This window comes from Tenrec ecaudatus, chromosome 1 (assembly GCF_050624435.1).
Source record: "Tenrec ecaudatus isolate mTenEca1 chromosome 1, mTenEca1.hap1, whole genome shotgun sequence".
NCBI lineage: Eukaryota > Metazoa > Chordata > Mammalia > Afrosoricida > Tenrecidae > Tenrec > Tenrec ecaudatus.
This window is the reverse complement of record NC_134530.1, coordinates 76,279,071-76,296,614: the sequence shown is the minus strand read 5'-3', so window position 1 is coordinate 76,296,614 and position 17,544 is coordinate 76,279,071. Positions and strand designations below refer to the sequence as shown.

General features: G+C 38.8%; 1 pseudogene; it reads left to right on the top strand.

The window, feature by feature from the left end:
* Positions 1-412: 412 nt before the first annotated feature.
* Positions 413-722, top strand: LOC142427021 (ATP synthase F(0) complex subunit g, mitochondrial pseudogene; annotated as a pseudogene).
* Positions 723-17,544: the final 16,822 nt, after the last annotated feature.

The following is a 17,544-nucleotide window of genomic DNA, read 5'->3' as shown; positions in this document are numbered from 1 at the left end:
TTTTGTTGTAGATACTTAATCATTTGATTAAAAGATGATAAGAAGGGGTGTATTGTACAGGAAAATGTAATTCCAGTCAATTTTTTCCTGTGCTGTTTAGAAAAACCAAAGCAACAAGCCCGCCCCCAAATTATGGTCTACTTTTAAATCTTAATCTCTAATTATTCATTGAAAAGGGGACTCTGGGATTTAAAATTTGGGGAAACATCAAATATATTTAATTTTCCTTTTAGAAATGGTTGTGTTAATATATTTGCTTATTACTGTAACTGGAAAAAACCTACAACAAAAAATCCAACTTTTTTAGACCACTATTTCTCAAAATAATTTGTTCAGGGAATGTTTTTTTAAAAATGTAAGAACTAGACATTCAACCTGCTATTTCAGGCCACGGACCTTCTCTTCTAGAACCATGGCCCAATTTATCCTTAACTTGATGGAGAAGACTCCGGGATGGTAAATGCTGCGTGACTTATTCTAAGCCTCAATTGGCCACATTTTGGCTCTATGCCAGGGTGGAGCTGGTTCCTCCAGCCCCTGCTGAGATCCCTGAAGCTATTCAGAGTCTGAAAAAAAACAGTCAGTGGTGCTAAGACTGGTCGCTTCAAACAGCTCACAGTTAAGGAGGCTCTGCTGAATGGTCTGGTGGCCACTGAAGTGTGGATGTGGTTTTATGTTGGTGAGATCATAGGCAAATCGGTCTCATTGGCTATGATGCTTGAAGAGCAGTCTTTAACATCTGATTATATTTGGTTTGCTATTGGAGTTTTCTTGGACCATGTGTAATCAGTCTATAATAAAATAGATCATTCTAAAAAATAAAACGTAAGAACTAATAAATAAATAATAAAATGTAAGAACTATATTTGGAATACATTTGTTTATTCATTTCACAAAAGGAGAGACTTCATGTATTTTTTTTCCTATTTCTGGAATCAGAAAAACCAGACCTGATACATAGTAGGCACTCAGCTAATATTTGGCAAACAAATGGATGAACACATATTTATCGAACATCTACTATGTGCCAGACACGAAGAATATTTTTTAAAACAAGAGCAAAAATGCAAATCCATTGCCATCTGGTCAACTCTAATGCTGACCGACGCAGTGGAACTGCCCCATAGGGTTTCCAAGGCTGTAATCTTCAGGAAGCAGCTACTGCCTTTTCTCTCAGGAGCTTTCAGCCGCTGCTCCACCTGGCACGCCTGGCCTTTGTCCTCCTGTACTTAGAGTCCACTGGAGAAGACCATAACTACTAAGTAAGCTTAAGTTACAGTTTGAGACCAGGATTGTAAAGGAAATGAATAGGAAACTGAACTGGAGAGTGGAGAAGAGGAAGGGCATGATACTTTAAAACAAGCAGCTGCCTCCAGTGCATTTACCCAAACTAATAACCAGAATGTGAACATTTTTGACATCAACCTTCAGTTGGATTGCATGTTGAAACAGGTGATAGTAAATGAAGTGTATAAAGAAAATTTGTAGCATACCCAAAATGTCTTAAATGAAGAGAATCATAAAGGGCTATTTATAAAGATGTGGACAAGGTTAAGGGAAGAAGAGATCCCCAAGAACCAGAAACAGCAAGAAAATATTATCCTTAGCTTCAAAGAACAAGAGGAAGACTTTGGGATTGGCTTAAAACATATTTATTTTTCAATTCAAATGCAGTTAGCACAAACCTTACCTATTTACACAGGCCAAACTTATGATTCCACAGGGCTAAAACCAAGTCTGCTCTCTTGGCTATATCTTAGCACCTACTGGAGTCCCACATATAGTGGTACTCAAATGTGTGTTGAATTTTTATATTGCCGCAATGTTCCGGAATGGCAGTAGCAAGTTTGTTTAAATTGAGACATCTCTTTGAAGGGTTCAAATTCTTCTGGAAATTTACATGTAACATAGTTCCTGTAGTTGAAAAGTCAGGATGATTTTATAAGACTGTGAATATTTCAAGTTAGAACTGTGCCCTATTTGGCAAGTATGTATTTCAAATGAAGAAAACTATTCCCTTGAGAGTCTAATGAAGAAACCAGAGAAGTGGACAATAAACTGGACAGAAGCTTGAAAGGATACTGGCACAAAGGTGTAAAGCAGATTGAGCACATTGGCAAAAAAAATGTTTTTGTCATGTAGAATAGTTTGCCACAAGTTTGCCTTTACCTGAACATTGTATTGTTCTTGTGGGGGAAAATGACTTTAAGCATTAATATGAATTAAAAATAAATAAACTGGCTTCAGATAATTTAAAAATACATATTTTTACAGATCTGTTTAGGTCATATAAACTAGCTTACATTATAAAACACTATACATGAGGCGATTTTACAGAGTAAAAATACATATTTTTAAAAGATCTGTTTAGGTCATATAAACTACATCTTAAAACACTATACATGAGACGAATTTACAGAGTATAATAAGCACTACATACTGGGTTTACTGTTCTGTCACTTTTTCATACTTAATGTATAACTATTTAATATTTATACCAGAGAATACAAGTAACTAAATAATCATGATGTAGCATTATTGGCAGACCTGTTCTTTTTGTCATTCAGTATCCATTAATTTGACTACTTTGGGCACAATTGACTCAACAACCCCAGGAATGGTTTGCCTGGCTCAGAGTTGGCCAGACAAAACCACTGTGGTTACTTTAGATAGTGGTATACCACACAGTCAGAGCCAATGAGGCACAATGATGAAGGTAAGACGTCATAGCATCATAATATATTCTAATGATTCAGTCTGCAGGATTTGCTAATAGTTTAGTGTAAAAAAGAAGATTCAAGGATGACTACACACTTTTAATATGAGAATTTGGGTGATGGTAAGCTGGGAAACACAAGATAAGTAATATATTTTATGGAACAATTGTTTGAGAGTTTAGCTTGAAACCTTGAACTATTTACAGACTCTTCTTTTTCTTTTCATTGGTTTTTGTTGTTGCCTTGTTGCTTTGTTTTGCTCTGTCTTGTTTTTTGTGTGCAAATTATTATCTCTGCAGGTCTATCTAGATAAGATAGGTGGGATAAACAATCTAGAGGAGAAAACAACAGGAATGACGGTTCTGGGGGGACATGGGAGAGGAGGAGGTGGGGGAAAGGAAGTGGGTGTTAACAAACCCAGGGACAAGAGAACAACAAGTGATCCACAATCAGTGGCGAGGAGGGTGTAGGAGGCCTGGTAGGGCTTGATCAAGGGCAATGTAACTAAAGAATTACTGAAACCCAAATGAAGGCTGAGCATGATAGTGGGACAGGAGGAAAGTAAAAGGAAATAGAGGAAAGAACTAAGAGGTAAAGGGCATTTATTGAGGTCTAAATACATATGAAAATATATTTATATATTATGATGTGGAAATAGATCTATGTGCATATATATAGGTTTAGTTTTAAGGTAGCAGATGGACATTGGGCCTCCATTCAAGTACTCCCTTTTTTTGTTTTATAATTGTTTTATTAGGGGCTCATACAACTCTTATCACAATCCATACATACATCAATTGTGTGAAGTACATTTGTACATTCATTGCCCTCATCATTCTCAAAACATTTGCTCTCTACCTAAACCCCTGGCATCAGCTCCTCATTTTTTCCCCTCCTTCCCCGCTCCCCTCTCCCTCATGAACCCTTGATAACATATGAATTATTATTTTGTCATATCTTGCCCTGTCTGATATCTCCCTTCACCCACTTCTTTATTGTCTGTCTCCCAGGGAGGAGGTCACATGTAGATCCTTGTAATCGGTTCCCCCTTTCCAACCCATGCTCCCTCTACCCTCCCAGTATCACCACTGGTCCTGAAGGGATCATCTGCCCTGGATTCCCTGTGTTTCCAGTTCCTATCTGTACCAGTGTACATCCTCTGGTCTAGCCAGATTTTTAAGGTAGAATTGGTATCATGATAGTTGGGGGGTGGGAGGGAGGAAGCATTTAGAGGAAGCAACTAGAGGAAAGTTGGATATTTCATTGTTGCTACACCACACCATGACTGGCTCGTCTCCTCCCCGAAACCCTTAATTAAGGGGATTTCCAGTGGCCTATAAATGGGCTTTGAGTCTCCACTCCACACTCCCCACCTCATTCACTATGATAAGATTTTTTTGTTCTGATGATGCCTGATACCTGAGCCCTTCAACATCTCTTGATCACACAAGCTGGTGTGCTTCTTCCATGTGGGCTTTGTTGCTTCTGAGCTAGATAGTCACTTGGTTACCTTGAATCCTTTAAGACCCCAAATGCTGTATCTTTTGATAGTCGGGCACCATCAGCTTTCTTCACCACATTTGCTTATGTACCCATTTGTCTTCAGTGTCAAGTACTCCTTTAATGCAAGAAAAATTTGTTCTATTAAACTGGTATCCCATGATGCTCACCTTCCTGACACAATCACCCAAGAGAAAGCGGGTTCATACGCAAATGTGGTGAAGAAAGCTGATGGTGCCAGGTGTTAAAGGTTTGAAGATCAGGCATCCTGAAACTATGGCCACATATGGCCTGCTGAGGACATTTATCCGGCCCGCTGAATGTTTTTTTCCCTGTTTTGTTTATGTACTTCAAAATAAGATATGTGCAGTGTGCATAGGAACTTGTTCATAGTTGTTTGTTTATTTTTTAACTATAGTCCAGCCCTCCAATGGGTCTAAGGGACAGTGAACTGGCCCCCTGTTTAAAAAGTTTGGGGCCCCAGCATGAAGATAAACAAGCAGCAATCTACATGAGAAGCAACAAAGCACACATGGAAAATCACACCAGCCTGTGTGATCACGAGGTGCCAAAGGGATCAGGTATCAGGAATCAAAGAACAAAAAATCATATCATTGTAAATGAGGGAGAGTGCATAGTGGAAACCCAAAATCCATCTGTAGGCAACTGGACATCCCTGACAGAAGGGTCGCCAGGAGGAGACGAACCAGGCAGGGTGCAATGTAGCAACGATGAAGCATACAACTTTCCTCTAATTCTTTAATGCTACCACCACCACCACCACCACCACCACCACCACCACCACCACCACCACCACCACACTATCATGATCCCAATTCAACCTTACCAATCCAGCTAGACCAGAGGATGTACACTGGTGCAGATAGGAACTGGAAACACAGGGAATCCAGGACAGATGGTCCCTTCAGGGCCAGTGGTGAGAGTGGCAAAACTTGGAGAGTGGAGGGAAAGTGGGGGAGAAAGGAGAAACCGATCACAAGGATCTACATATAACTCCCGCCATGGGGTATGGACAACAGAAAAGTGGATGAAGGGAGATGTTGGGCAGTGTAAGACATGACAAAATAATAATATTTTATAAATTATCAAGGGTTCATGAGAGGTTGTACGGGAGCGAGGGGGAAAATGAGGCACTGATACCAAGGGCTTAAGTAGAAAGCAAATGTTTTGAGAATGATGATGGCAACAAATGTACAAATGTGCTTGACACGATGGATGGATGGATTATGATAAGAGTTGTATAAGCCTTCAATAAAATGATTTTTAAAAGAGAGAGAGTTTACTTTGGGACATGTTAAATTTGAGATGCCTATTTGTCATGCAGTGAGAAATGTCAAACAAAAAGCTGTATAACTGAGTTTAAGGAAGTTCAGAATTCCTTAGGGTGGCTTCCTAGAGGTAAAGTTGGTGGTTCAAAGGTTATGTGCATTTTTACTGTGTCTGCTTAAGTCAGTTCTGGTTGACTCAGGAGAGTCAACTTTTTAATTTTTAAGAATTTAACAAAATAATTGTTGGACATAACTATTATTACGTGTTAAATTATATAAGCTTAAAATTATATACACTCTGTTAAAAATAATAATAATAGAGTTGTTGCCAAAGGAGTTCTAGTAGAGAGTTAAGATGTCCACCAACCTCCAGTAGTGATGAAGCCACTGCCCACCACTCTCATAAGCTACACCACCAATGATGAAGAGTAGCCTACACCACCATAATGATGAGTAGTCTACACCACCAATAATGAAGAATAATCTACACCACCAATAATGAAGAGTAGTCTTCACCACCCATAATGAAGAGTAGTCTACACCACCCATAATGAAGACTAATCTACACTACCAATAATGAAGAATAACCTTCACCACCAATAATGAAGTTACTCCTTGGTTGAAAATGGATACCAAGAGGTAAACCTGAACTCTATCATCAACTATTAGTAAGGAGATGGTAATATTGTTTTACATTGCTGGAGTAATGTTATAGAAGGCTGCCTAAAAAATAAAATTTAAATAAGATTCAGTGTCTTTTACCATAATCCACAAATATCCGAGTTTAGATAAAAAATCACTTCTCAGTCTGAGAACCAGGAAAATCTCAAACTGAATAAATTATTTTTAGAATCAATAAATATAATATAAACATGACAGATGTTAGAATTTGGTAAAGATTTTAAAGCTTACAAAAAGTTTGAATTAGCAATCACAAATACACTTAAAACAAGAGGGGTAAAAATACTCTCAGCAGAGAGAGGAGTAAAGATGGCATCCAGGTAGAATCATCTGCCCCATGCTCCTGTTTTTTCAATCAGAAAATTAAGAGGTAAGGCAGCCAATATTAGGAGGCTGGGTTCTAAAAATAGATTGAGTGTACTAGGGTCTGGTGCACAACACTTTCTGCCATTTTTGTATATGGAGTGATTAGAGGACTCACTGAAACACTATAAATTCACCATGTCTGCCCAAGGTCTCCAATAATCCCTCACCAGAGGGATGGTGTCCACCAGGGCTTCCTATGCCCAAGATCCAGACTTGCAGCATGTAGTAACTTCCCCAGGCTGCAGTAGTCATAATCACAGGTTCACACAGAGCCTCTGAAACAACCCAAAATACCTCACAACAGAGTTCCCCTCTCTGCTGTCCTCTCCACTCCTACAGTCTGGGCTTTGCATCCTCCCTCCTCAGTCAGGAATAGAGTGATGACATCAGCCATCCTCTGTGACTACATTGGCCATTCCCTTCCCTGGTGTCCCCAGTTCTGTGTTTGCCAGTGTGAGTAACATTAGATAATTAGTCACTAATTTGCAGCAATTGAGGAACCCCTGGGATACTTACCCATGACATAGCTGTGCGGGAGTGAGCCAGGAGTGACACAGGACTGCAGCCAGGGTAGAATTCAGATCCAGTTGATCCCCAAACCACTTGGATAATCTTGTCTCCCTTTCCTGTGGACAGCGCAATATAGCCATTATAAAAAGAAGCACACCCCACAAGCCATTATAAAAAGAAGAAGAAAAATCTTTACAATTCCAGACTGTTACTTTTTGTAACTTTGAATGCTGTTCTATTACCATAACATTAACACAGCAAGACACACAGAACTCTAATCCCCAGAGCACAGTCTAGTATTTTAACATTAACATTTTAAAAAGGTGGAGGGGATAATGAGGAGCTGATGCCAGGGGCTTAAGTGGAGAGCAAATGTTTTGAGAATGATGAGGGTAATGAATGTACAATTGATGTATGTATGGATTGTGATAAGTGATGTATAAGCTCCCAATAAAATGATTTTTTTAAAGGGGATAATGCACTTCAGAGGACAGCACTAAAGCTACAGCTTGGGGAGAGGTGCATGTCTGATAAGAGCACATAAGAGGAGAAAAGAAGGATGGAGAGGGAGGGGAACACACCCTGGCCCACCAAGCCCCAAGGATGATATTCCTGCTCAGAGCACACAATGCACAGATAGGAACATAGGGCCAGCCCCACCATGGCCCCACCATGAGACACAATGTTCCTCATTAACCCATAGTGCTACGGGGGACAACACTGGAGACAGTGCAGGAATTGTGCCCAATCTGACCTCATTACCCTGGGGTGAAACACTAAGGGCATGCAACAGAGCAGCAAGGGGAAGAAAGTGATGAAATCCCCCAGGAAATACCAAAAATAGACTTTGGAGAGAGTGTGTGGCACCCCATCAGACTCGACTGGAAAACACTTGTAAAGACCAAAAAACAGACCTTGACCTATTTATAGGTTTTTCTATTTTTGTCATTGGGTTTCTTTTTCTTGTTGTTACTTTGTTGTGGGTTTATTTTTTGTTGGTTTGACTTCCTATGTTGGTTTGCTTAACTTTGCCTGGTTTTTGCACTTATTAATGTCTCTGCATATCTATTTATAGAAAAAGAAGGGATAAAATTTGGAGATGATCAGTTATGAGGCATCAAAGAACAAAAAATCGTATCATTTTGTGCTCACCTCCATGATATGATCGCTGAAGACAAATGGGTGCATAAGCAAATGTAGCAAGGAAAGCTGATGGTGCCCGGCTATCAAAAGATATAGTGTCTGGGGTCTTAAAGGCTTGAAGGTAAACAAGTGGCCATGTAGCTCAGAAGCAACAAAGCCCACATGAAAGAAGCACACCAGCCTGTGTGAGCAAGAGATGTTGAAGGGATCAGGTATCAGGCATCATCAGAACAAAAAATCTTATCATAGTGAATAGGGGGGGGGAGTGTGGAGTGGAAACCCAAACCCATTTGTAGGCCAATGGACATCCCCTTACAGAAGGGTTTCGGGGAAGAGATGAGCCAGTCAGTGTGCGGTATAGCAATGATGAAACATACAACTTTCCTCTAGTTTCTAAATGAAGGGAAATAGGAAAACATCCCATGCAAAAGGTACAAGATGATAGCAATGAATCCATAAATGGTGGTTATAAGTCTGAATGTCAATGGCCTGAACTCGCCAATTAAAACAGAGGTTAGCAGACTTAGAAAGCATAACCCATCAAATGGTTTCTTGCAAGAGACTCTTAAGCTCACAGACAAAAATAAGCTAAGAATAAAAGGATGGCAGAAAATACACCAGGCAAATGGCAACTTAAAAAAGCAGGGGTTGCAATCTTAATCTCTGACAAAATTGACCTCAATGTGCAAACCATAACACGAGACAAGGATGGGCACTATATAATGCTCAAAGGATTAGTAGACCAGAAACCAGTAAGCACAATAAGTGTATGCATGCCTAATGAGAGACCAGCAAAATTCATCAGAGTACTCAAAAGATAAAAAAATAAATCATAAACCCAACAATCATAGTAGGTGACTTTAATACATCGCTATCAGAAGAATATAAGTCCCTGGGAAAGAAGCTAAGCAAGGAGGCTACATAGCTAAACACTACACTTAGGCAACTAGACCTGATAGACATTTATAGAGCTCTCCATCCAAATACAAAAAAAAATCACATTCTTTGCAAGTGCACGTGCTTCATTTTAAAAATAGACCACATGCTGGGACACAAGTGGAGCCTGAGTGACTTCAAACACATAGAGGTCACTCAGACATCCCTCTTGGCCCACCATGCCATAAAGCTGGGATCAACAAAAGGAGAAGCAGAAAAATAAGGACAAAAAAAACTGGAGGATGAATAAGGGTCTTCTGTGATACGAATGGGGACAGGCCCAGGTTAGTGAGGAAATTAGGAAGTTTCTAGAAACTGATGAGAATTCAAATACAACGTACTAAAACCTATGGGATACAGTATAAGCAGCTATCAGAAGAAGTTTGATAACGATTAATGCATAGATGAAAAAGCAAGAAAGACTTATGATGGATATGCTCTCACTAAACCTCCAGCAAGTAGAACAGTCAACAGAACAATCCCCCCAATAGCAAAAGAAAAGAAATAATAAAAATCAGGGCAGAGTTAAACAAGTTGGAAAATAAGAGAACAATGCAAATATATATATATATCAATGCAGCAAAAAGCTGGTTCTTTGAAAGTATCAACAGATTTGAGAGACCGCTGGCAAACCTAACCAAGGAAATGAAGGAGCAAAAGTCAATAGCCAGGATGCGGGTTAAAACGGGAAATCATAACGGACCCCACTAAGATTAAAAGGATAATCACAAAGTACTATGAAAGTCTGTATTCTAATGAATTCAACAACGGGGAAGACATGGACAAATACTTGTGAGATTAAGAACCTCAACAGATCCACAGCAAACGAAGAAATAGATATGGTTATCAAGAAACTACCAATGAAAAAAGCTCCTACTCTCTCGCATCCTCGCTTCTGAGATGACAAAGAAAAGGTGCAACAACAGCCATGCTAAGAAAGGCCGCAGCCATGTGCAGTCCATTCGCGGCATGAACTGTGCCCGCTGCGTGCCCAAAGACAAGGCCATTAAGAGGTTCATCATAGAAACATAGTGGAGGCTGCGGCCATCAGAGACATTTCCGAAGCGAGTGTCTTTGACACCTACGTGCTTCCCAAGCTGTACATGAAGCTGCATTACTGTGTGAGTTGTGCCATTCACAGCAAGGTGGTCAGGGACTGGTCACGGGAAGCCCAGAAGGACTGAACTCCCCACCCCCACCTCAATTTAGACCTGCAGGTGCGGCCCCGTGACCTCCTCCAAAGCCTATGTAAAGATTAGAAGCTGAAGAAAAACAAACCTGAAAGGAAATAAAATGGAAAATGTTCATGAAAAGAGAAAAAAGCTCCTGGACCAAACTGCTTCATAGAATTCTATCACATATTCAGGGAAAAGCTGACACCAAACCTCCAGAAATTATTCCAGAGCATAGTAAAATATGGCAAACTCCCAAACTCATTCTATGGAGCCAGCATAACTTTGATAACCCAAACAGGGCAAGGATCCCACAGGAATAGAGCTACAGATTGATACCTTTAATGAACATAGAAGAAAAATCCTTAACAAAATATTAGCCAATAAAATACAAAAGTATATAAAATATATCATCTATCACGATAAAGTGGGATTCATTCCAGGGATGCAGGAATAGTTTAACATCTGAAAATCCATCGATATTATTTGCTACATTGCTAAGAAAGGGGATAAGAATCATACGATAATATAGAGAGATGTATAAAAAGCATTTTACAACATTCAACACCTATTCCTAATAAGACACACAAGAAGATAGTGATGGAAGCGATACAAGTTATTTACGGAAAGCCAATATTGGACATCACAGTCAGTGGAGGAAAAACAAAAACAATCCCACGGATAAAGGGGACCAAACATCATGCTGGAGGTCCTGGATAACAACACAGGCAGATTAGGTGTCTACCACAGCTAGGTTTGTTTTTCTTCTCTTTTCTCTTTTTATTCAATCTTTTGTTTTCTTTTTGTTTGGTCTCTGGTATTGTAGTTTTGCCTATCAATATCAGATAGGTATGGGAAGCAAACCTGAGGAGAAAGCAATGGGACCAATGGTTCTGGAGGGACTTGGGGGGAGGAGGCAGGGGAAAGGAGTGGTGAGCAAACAACACCACAGACAGGGGAACATCTAGGGGATAAAAAGCAACAATGAGGTGGATGTAGAGATCCCAGTGGTGTTGGAGCAGCACCTCCAACTAGCTGAGAGGAATTACGAAAAGGTAGAAGAAGGGCCAGGGTAATGGTGGGGCAGGAGGAAGGTAAAAGGAAACAGAGGAAAGATCTAGGAAGCAAAGTTACAGATAGAGGTATAAACATAGGTGTGTACTCCTATAAATATATTAATTCATAAAAATAAAGGCATTGGCCTATATATGGCAATACATTTATGTGGGATATAGAAAGGTTATTCCCCAGGCTGTCCCCATATTATATGCCAAACCTAAGATGCTGCTTGCTAACACATGGTCAAAGGCTATCCACTTCGAAGTCAACTGCTTAAAGGTTATCTGCCTGAGGACTATCAACCATCTAGAGTATTGGTTCTCAACCTTCCTAATGCTGAGACCCTTTAATACAGTTCCTCATGTTGTGGTGACCCCCAATTATAAACTTATTTTCATTCCTACTTCATAACTGTAATTTTGCTACTATTATGAATCATAAATACCTGATATACAGGATGTATTTTCATTGTTACAAATTGAACATAATTAGAGCATAGTGATTAATCACAAAACAATGTGTAATTATACTTGTGAAATATTTGTTTTCCAATGGTTTAGGCAACCCTGTGAAAGGGTTGTTTGACCCCCAATGGGGTACGTGACTCACAGGTTGAGAACTGCTGATCTAGCGCAATCAGACTCTATAGTCTGTCCCACACGCGTTGGGGCCCACTCCCTGCTGATAAGGATAGTGGATTGTTCCCCTGAAGGAGAGCCCCCAAACAAGGTCAAGCCAATGTGAGGATCAAGGTTGAAGCTAGGGTCCCCCCACCTGGTCACATGTATACCCCTAGTCCCTCCCCTTCCTATTGCGTGTATACCCCTAGCTCAGCGTCCTCTTAGTGCATGTATACCTATGGTACAACCCCTTCCTATTATGATGTAATTAGGAGTTATGGGGTGGTAGAGGGAGGGGAAAAAAAGAGGAGCTGATACCAAGGGCTCAAATAGAAAGTAAATTGAACGCTATAAGAGCTGAAAGAGGCCCTAATAAAATTCTTTTTAAAAATTAGTCTCAGCAAATAAATTTTTTAAACAGTGGAAATTTTAGAACTGAATAAACAAGATAAAAAAGAATAGAAAAAAATTTTTTTAACAAAAGCAATAATAGAATAAACAAGATAAAGAGTTCAATATCTAGGTCCAACAGCAGAATGAAGGAAACATAATAATTAGTAAACTGCAAGAAGATCAATAGAAATTACATATTTCTGAACAACAGAAAAAATACACTAGTGGGAAAAAAAAGAGAGAGAGAGCGAGCAGAGTTTCGGGAACCTGGGGCTATGTCTTAGTTTCCTAGTGTTGCCTATTTTTTCACAGTTCTAGAGGCTGAAACTCCAAGTCAGGTCCTAGCTATATTGATTACTCTTGTGGACTTCTCTTATTTTCTGGTGACTGCTAGCAATTTTTGGTGTGTCTTTGCTGCTTATAGATGTATTTGCATCATCTTCCCCCATGAGTGCCATAGGTTCTATTCTTCTTCATTAAGACACCACTAAGAAGACATTAGGAGCCCCTGCAATGCTGTTGGGTAAGCACTGAACTGCTAACCACAAAGTCAGTGGTTCAAACATACCAGCTCTTCCACAGGAGAAACAGTCTCAGAAACCTTATACAGGACTGTGAGCCAGAAACAACTCAATGGCAGAGAGTTTGCTTTGGTTTGTATTTAAAAGGGGATTTGTTTTAGGACCACCTACTTGGGTCCGTTTTCATTAGCATAACAAAAGAATCCCCCTTTCAAAATAAGGTAATATTTTACAAATACAGGGCTCAAGACTTTTTGGAGGACAAAACCCATGTTCCTAGCATATTTTAGGGAGTAAATGAATTTACTCCATCCTAGCATCCTCAAATTCATTCCTATATCCATGCTAAAGTCTAAATTCTCATTTTCTGAATAATCTAATTTAGATAAGGGTGACACTCGAAGTATAGTCCATCAGGGAGCAACATTCTTTTCATCTGTGGATCTGTGAAACCTAGAATGCAAGTTATCTGCTTTCAAAGTATAATGATGTGCAGCAAATTATTTCATGTGGTTCTTTTAGCCATAGTCTCTGTAATTTGAACCAATAACCTATTTTGAATGGATCTGGGTAAAAGAATAAATAGATGGTGAGGCAAGATTCTGAGAGGATCCATTGGGAGCACTTGCTAACAGGATTCATTATCATTGCCATCCTCCTCCGTATAAAATCAGCCATCTCAGCATGGGGTGTAGATCACATTAGCTGCATGAGCCACCGATGGAGTGTGTTTTCCAGACTCTAAGATCCCTGCACAGTAAGGTTCCTTGATCCAAAAAGACAGCTTTGATATCAGAGGAGTGACAGAAGGGCAGCAGAAGCAGAAGCAAGAGCAGAACCAACTTCTTAGCCCACTAAGCAAATAAAGCTGAGTCCTTTGGGGCTGGAGTCTGGCTTGTGGGTGTGGGATACCTCTACAAACTTGCTTCCAGGAGCTAAGCTTGCTGACCACAGAACTGGAGCTGAGTGCCTTCAGGTTGAGACTTATATTAGAGTGTCGTGCCCTTTGATCATTGTTTAGCAGGTTTCCGGAGCTTTGTAACATGTCCTGACTGAACAACTGTATCCTGAACATTTCCCACCTAAATTGTAACCTGTTAACTTCCATAATAAATCTCATGACTGTGAGCATTATCTGTGAGTTCTGTGTGGCCATTGCAATGGAGGATAGAACCCAGTGTTGTAAAAGTAGGGTGTCATGTGAGATAGAACAACTACTTTAACCATTTAAGAGACCACGTGGAATAAAGTGACCTATGTCCCTCTTGATGTTATGCTGTGGGAAATAAATTGAGTCAGTTGCGACATATTCTTGCTAAAAAAATGTTTAATTAGCTTCAATCTAATTTTGAAGAGTCAACCAGGAAAATTCAGATTATGAGATACTCTAAGGATAGTTGACTAGACTCTTCAAAAGTTAAATATGAAAGAAAGAAAATACAAGCATGGGAAACTGTTACAAAGTGACTAAAGAGATAAGAAAAACAGGAACAATACATGAAATCAGCTTAGATTCTTGACTGAATAACATATATCTTTAACAGACAATTATGGATAATTGGTGGTTACACATTGGGCTGCTACCTGAAATGTCAGCACTTTGAACCCACCAGCCACTCTACTGAAGAAAGATAAGGCTGTCTGCTCCCATAAATACTCACAGTCTCAGAAACCCCAAGGAGTAGTTCTACTCTGAGCCAGAGTAGACTCAATGGAAACGAGTTAGAGAAATTTGAATATGGATTGTATATTAGACAAGATTATCATCATTAAAAGTTTTTGATTGAGATAATGGCATTGTGATTATGTAGGAGAATGTCATTAATCTTAAACGAGGCCAAAAGTTGGTCTTCGAAATGTTAATTAAAATTATGAATTTCTTAGTCACAGGGATCAAGAAGGAGACTTCCTGGAAGAAGGCAGCATGTGTAAGTCAACACTTTAAAAAAAACAGTTTTATTGACACTTTGTCCATATATCATACAATTCAATAGTTCAGTCATATCAAGAAGGGCATATGTACATATATACATATATATATCAACACTTTTTGTCCCCTCATTCAATCATAAGGCAAGCAATCAGTAATCAGAGTCAAGTCTATAAGAACTCTTAAAAAGCAATTGTAAGAAGTATCTAAGCAAATAATGAATCAAGAAAAAAAGACGTTTAGAGGTAAAAAGAAGATAACAAAAAATAGAAAAAGGTGACATTCATTTAAATGGCAGGGGAACTTTGCTTTCCACTCTCTGTGTCCCCTTCTTTCCCGGCTTGACAAACAGTGGGGTGTGAGGGCAATCACTGTGGAGCATGCAGTGCTCTTGCAGAGAGGAGACGATCTCCAGCTTGGAATGAACCCAGCATAGTGTTCGGGTCTACAGTGTGTCTGGCTGAGGCCTGCCCGAAGGACTGCTCACCTTTAGCATCCGGGCTAACTAATGCAGTTGGAGCACATAATTAATTCCTAAGGACTGAAGCAGAATCAGAATGAGTTTCTTTCCGAAATTAGCTGTTTCAAAAGCACCATGTAATGATGGGGAATTAATCAAGCCTCATGCATGCTTTGGGAAAAACACATGCACAATAAATACCCAAGAAGACTTTACACTTTCATATTGGGTGGATCCTTAAACACACTGCAACAAGCCTAAGTGTTGCAGGCAGACTCTGACAAACAGCCAAGTTGCAAAATTTAGATAAAGTTCTCCTCACCCTGGAATAGAGGGAAATATCTCTGGAAACACTAGCTGGACATGGGATGAGGAACATTTAGTGCTCTTTTCCCACACACATCCAGGAGGGCCGTTGTTGCAAAAATAATTAGAGGAGTTTGCTGAATAGACAAACTACAATAATCTTCAAGAATTTTTTTTACTTCAAATCTTTGGGAAGGGTAAGAATTTGTGTTTCAGAGCTAACATATTATATTCAAATGTCTGTGTTTCAACAAAAATATAGCATCTGTATCTGTTTTAACAAAGCATACTAAATAAACAAAACATGGCCCAAGAAAGCATGGTGCATTTTGAAAACAAAAGTGACAGAAATTATCTCTCTATATTGGAAGCCTGTATATTGAACATGCTAGAAGATTTTAAACAACTTGTTAACAACAATATTAACTTAGAGAGGAAGTGAGATAAGTAATGGTACATTGAGAAAATTACAATGAATGAGTTGAAACAAAATGTGTGTGAATTGTTGAATATAAAATTGATGCTCTGCTCTATATACCTTCACACAATTCACAATAAAAAGTTAAAAAAAGTACGAGTTCCCAATAAAATGATTTTTAAAGTAAAAAAAAGCTAAAAGATATATCCAACAAACTAACTGAAAACATAGAAAAAGAATTCAACGATACACATAAAAATAAGCAAAACAATAGACACTATAAAAATAACAGAAAATAATTACTATAGTCAAAGAATACTATAAGAAATAAAAAGCTCACTGATCTGCATGATCAAAAAGAGCAGATTTGAGCTGACAAAGGGAAGAATCAATATACTAGGAGGAAACTGCAACACCATCAAGTAAACTGTCATGTGTGTTATGGGATTCGAAGAAAGAGAAGAGGGGGGGGGGGGAACCAGCCAGAAAGAATATTTGAAAAAATAATAGCAAACAACATTACAAATTAGATGTATATGCATGTTCATAAAGCTTAATGAACTTGAAGTATTAATAAACCTAAAGATAAACAGAATGGAACACATTAAAGTTTTTAACCTTCAGTAACCAAAGATAAAGAGAGACTGCAAAAAATAGCAAGGGAGAAGTGAATACAAAAGTAATCCTCAATGAAATCAAAGGTGACGTCTCCTCCGAAACATTGGCGGGCAGATGACATGCATACAGTCTTGAAGGAAAAGCAAGAATCCTGTACCTAGTAAAAAGTACCTTCAAGAAAGAGGGTGGTCTTTTCTTCTTGGCTTCTTCAACACCGTCTGCTATCATGAATGATACAGTAACTATCCAGACTAGCAAGTTCATGACCAATCAACTACTTCAATGAAAACAAACTGTTATTAATGAAAAAGAGATGACGTGTCTTCACAGTGAGCTGAGATTGGATGGTAGAAAGAATAAAGATTCTACGGAGACTTGATCTGCAATAGTTATGTGGATTCCTCACCAGAGAATTAATGCACTATAAAATCTTAAAAGAAAAAAAAAGAATGAGGGTGATAAAAGTTGAAGGAGTTTGTTATGACTAGACGCTCTGCAATAAAATGTTCATATGAGCCTTTCAGAATGAAAGAAAAAGACAATAGACTGTACTTAAGAAAAGAAGGCATCAGGTAAAGGCAATTTTATGGGTAAATAGAAGGCCAGTTTTAGGGTAATTTGGGGTCATTATTCTACTTGTTATATTATATATAATTGAAAATGCCAGTTGCAAAAATTATAAATATAATGGACAGATAATGTATAAAGGCAAGTTAATAAATTTGAAAACATTAAAATACTGCATATGATCTTCTCAGATAATGTTATGAAGTTAAAAGTCCACAATAGGAAGATCAAGGAAAAAATAAAATACAGTGATACTGCCATTGTCGAACTCAATTCACTCCAAATTCATGTTTAAATACCAAAAAGTTTAAGAACTAACCATATTTTCCCCTAAAAAA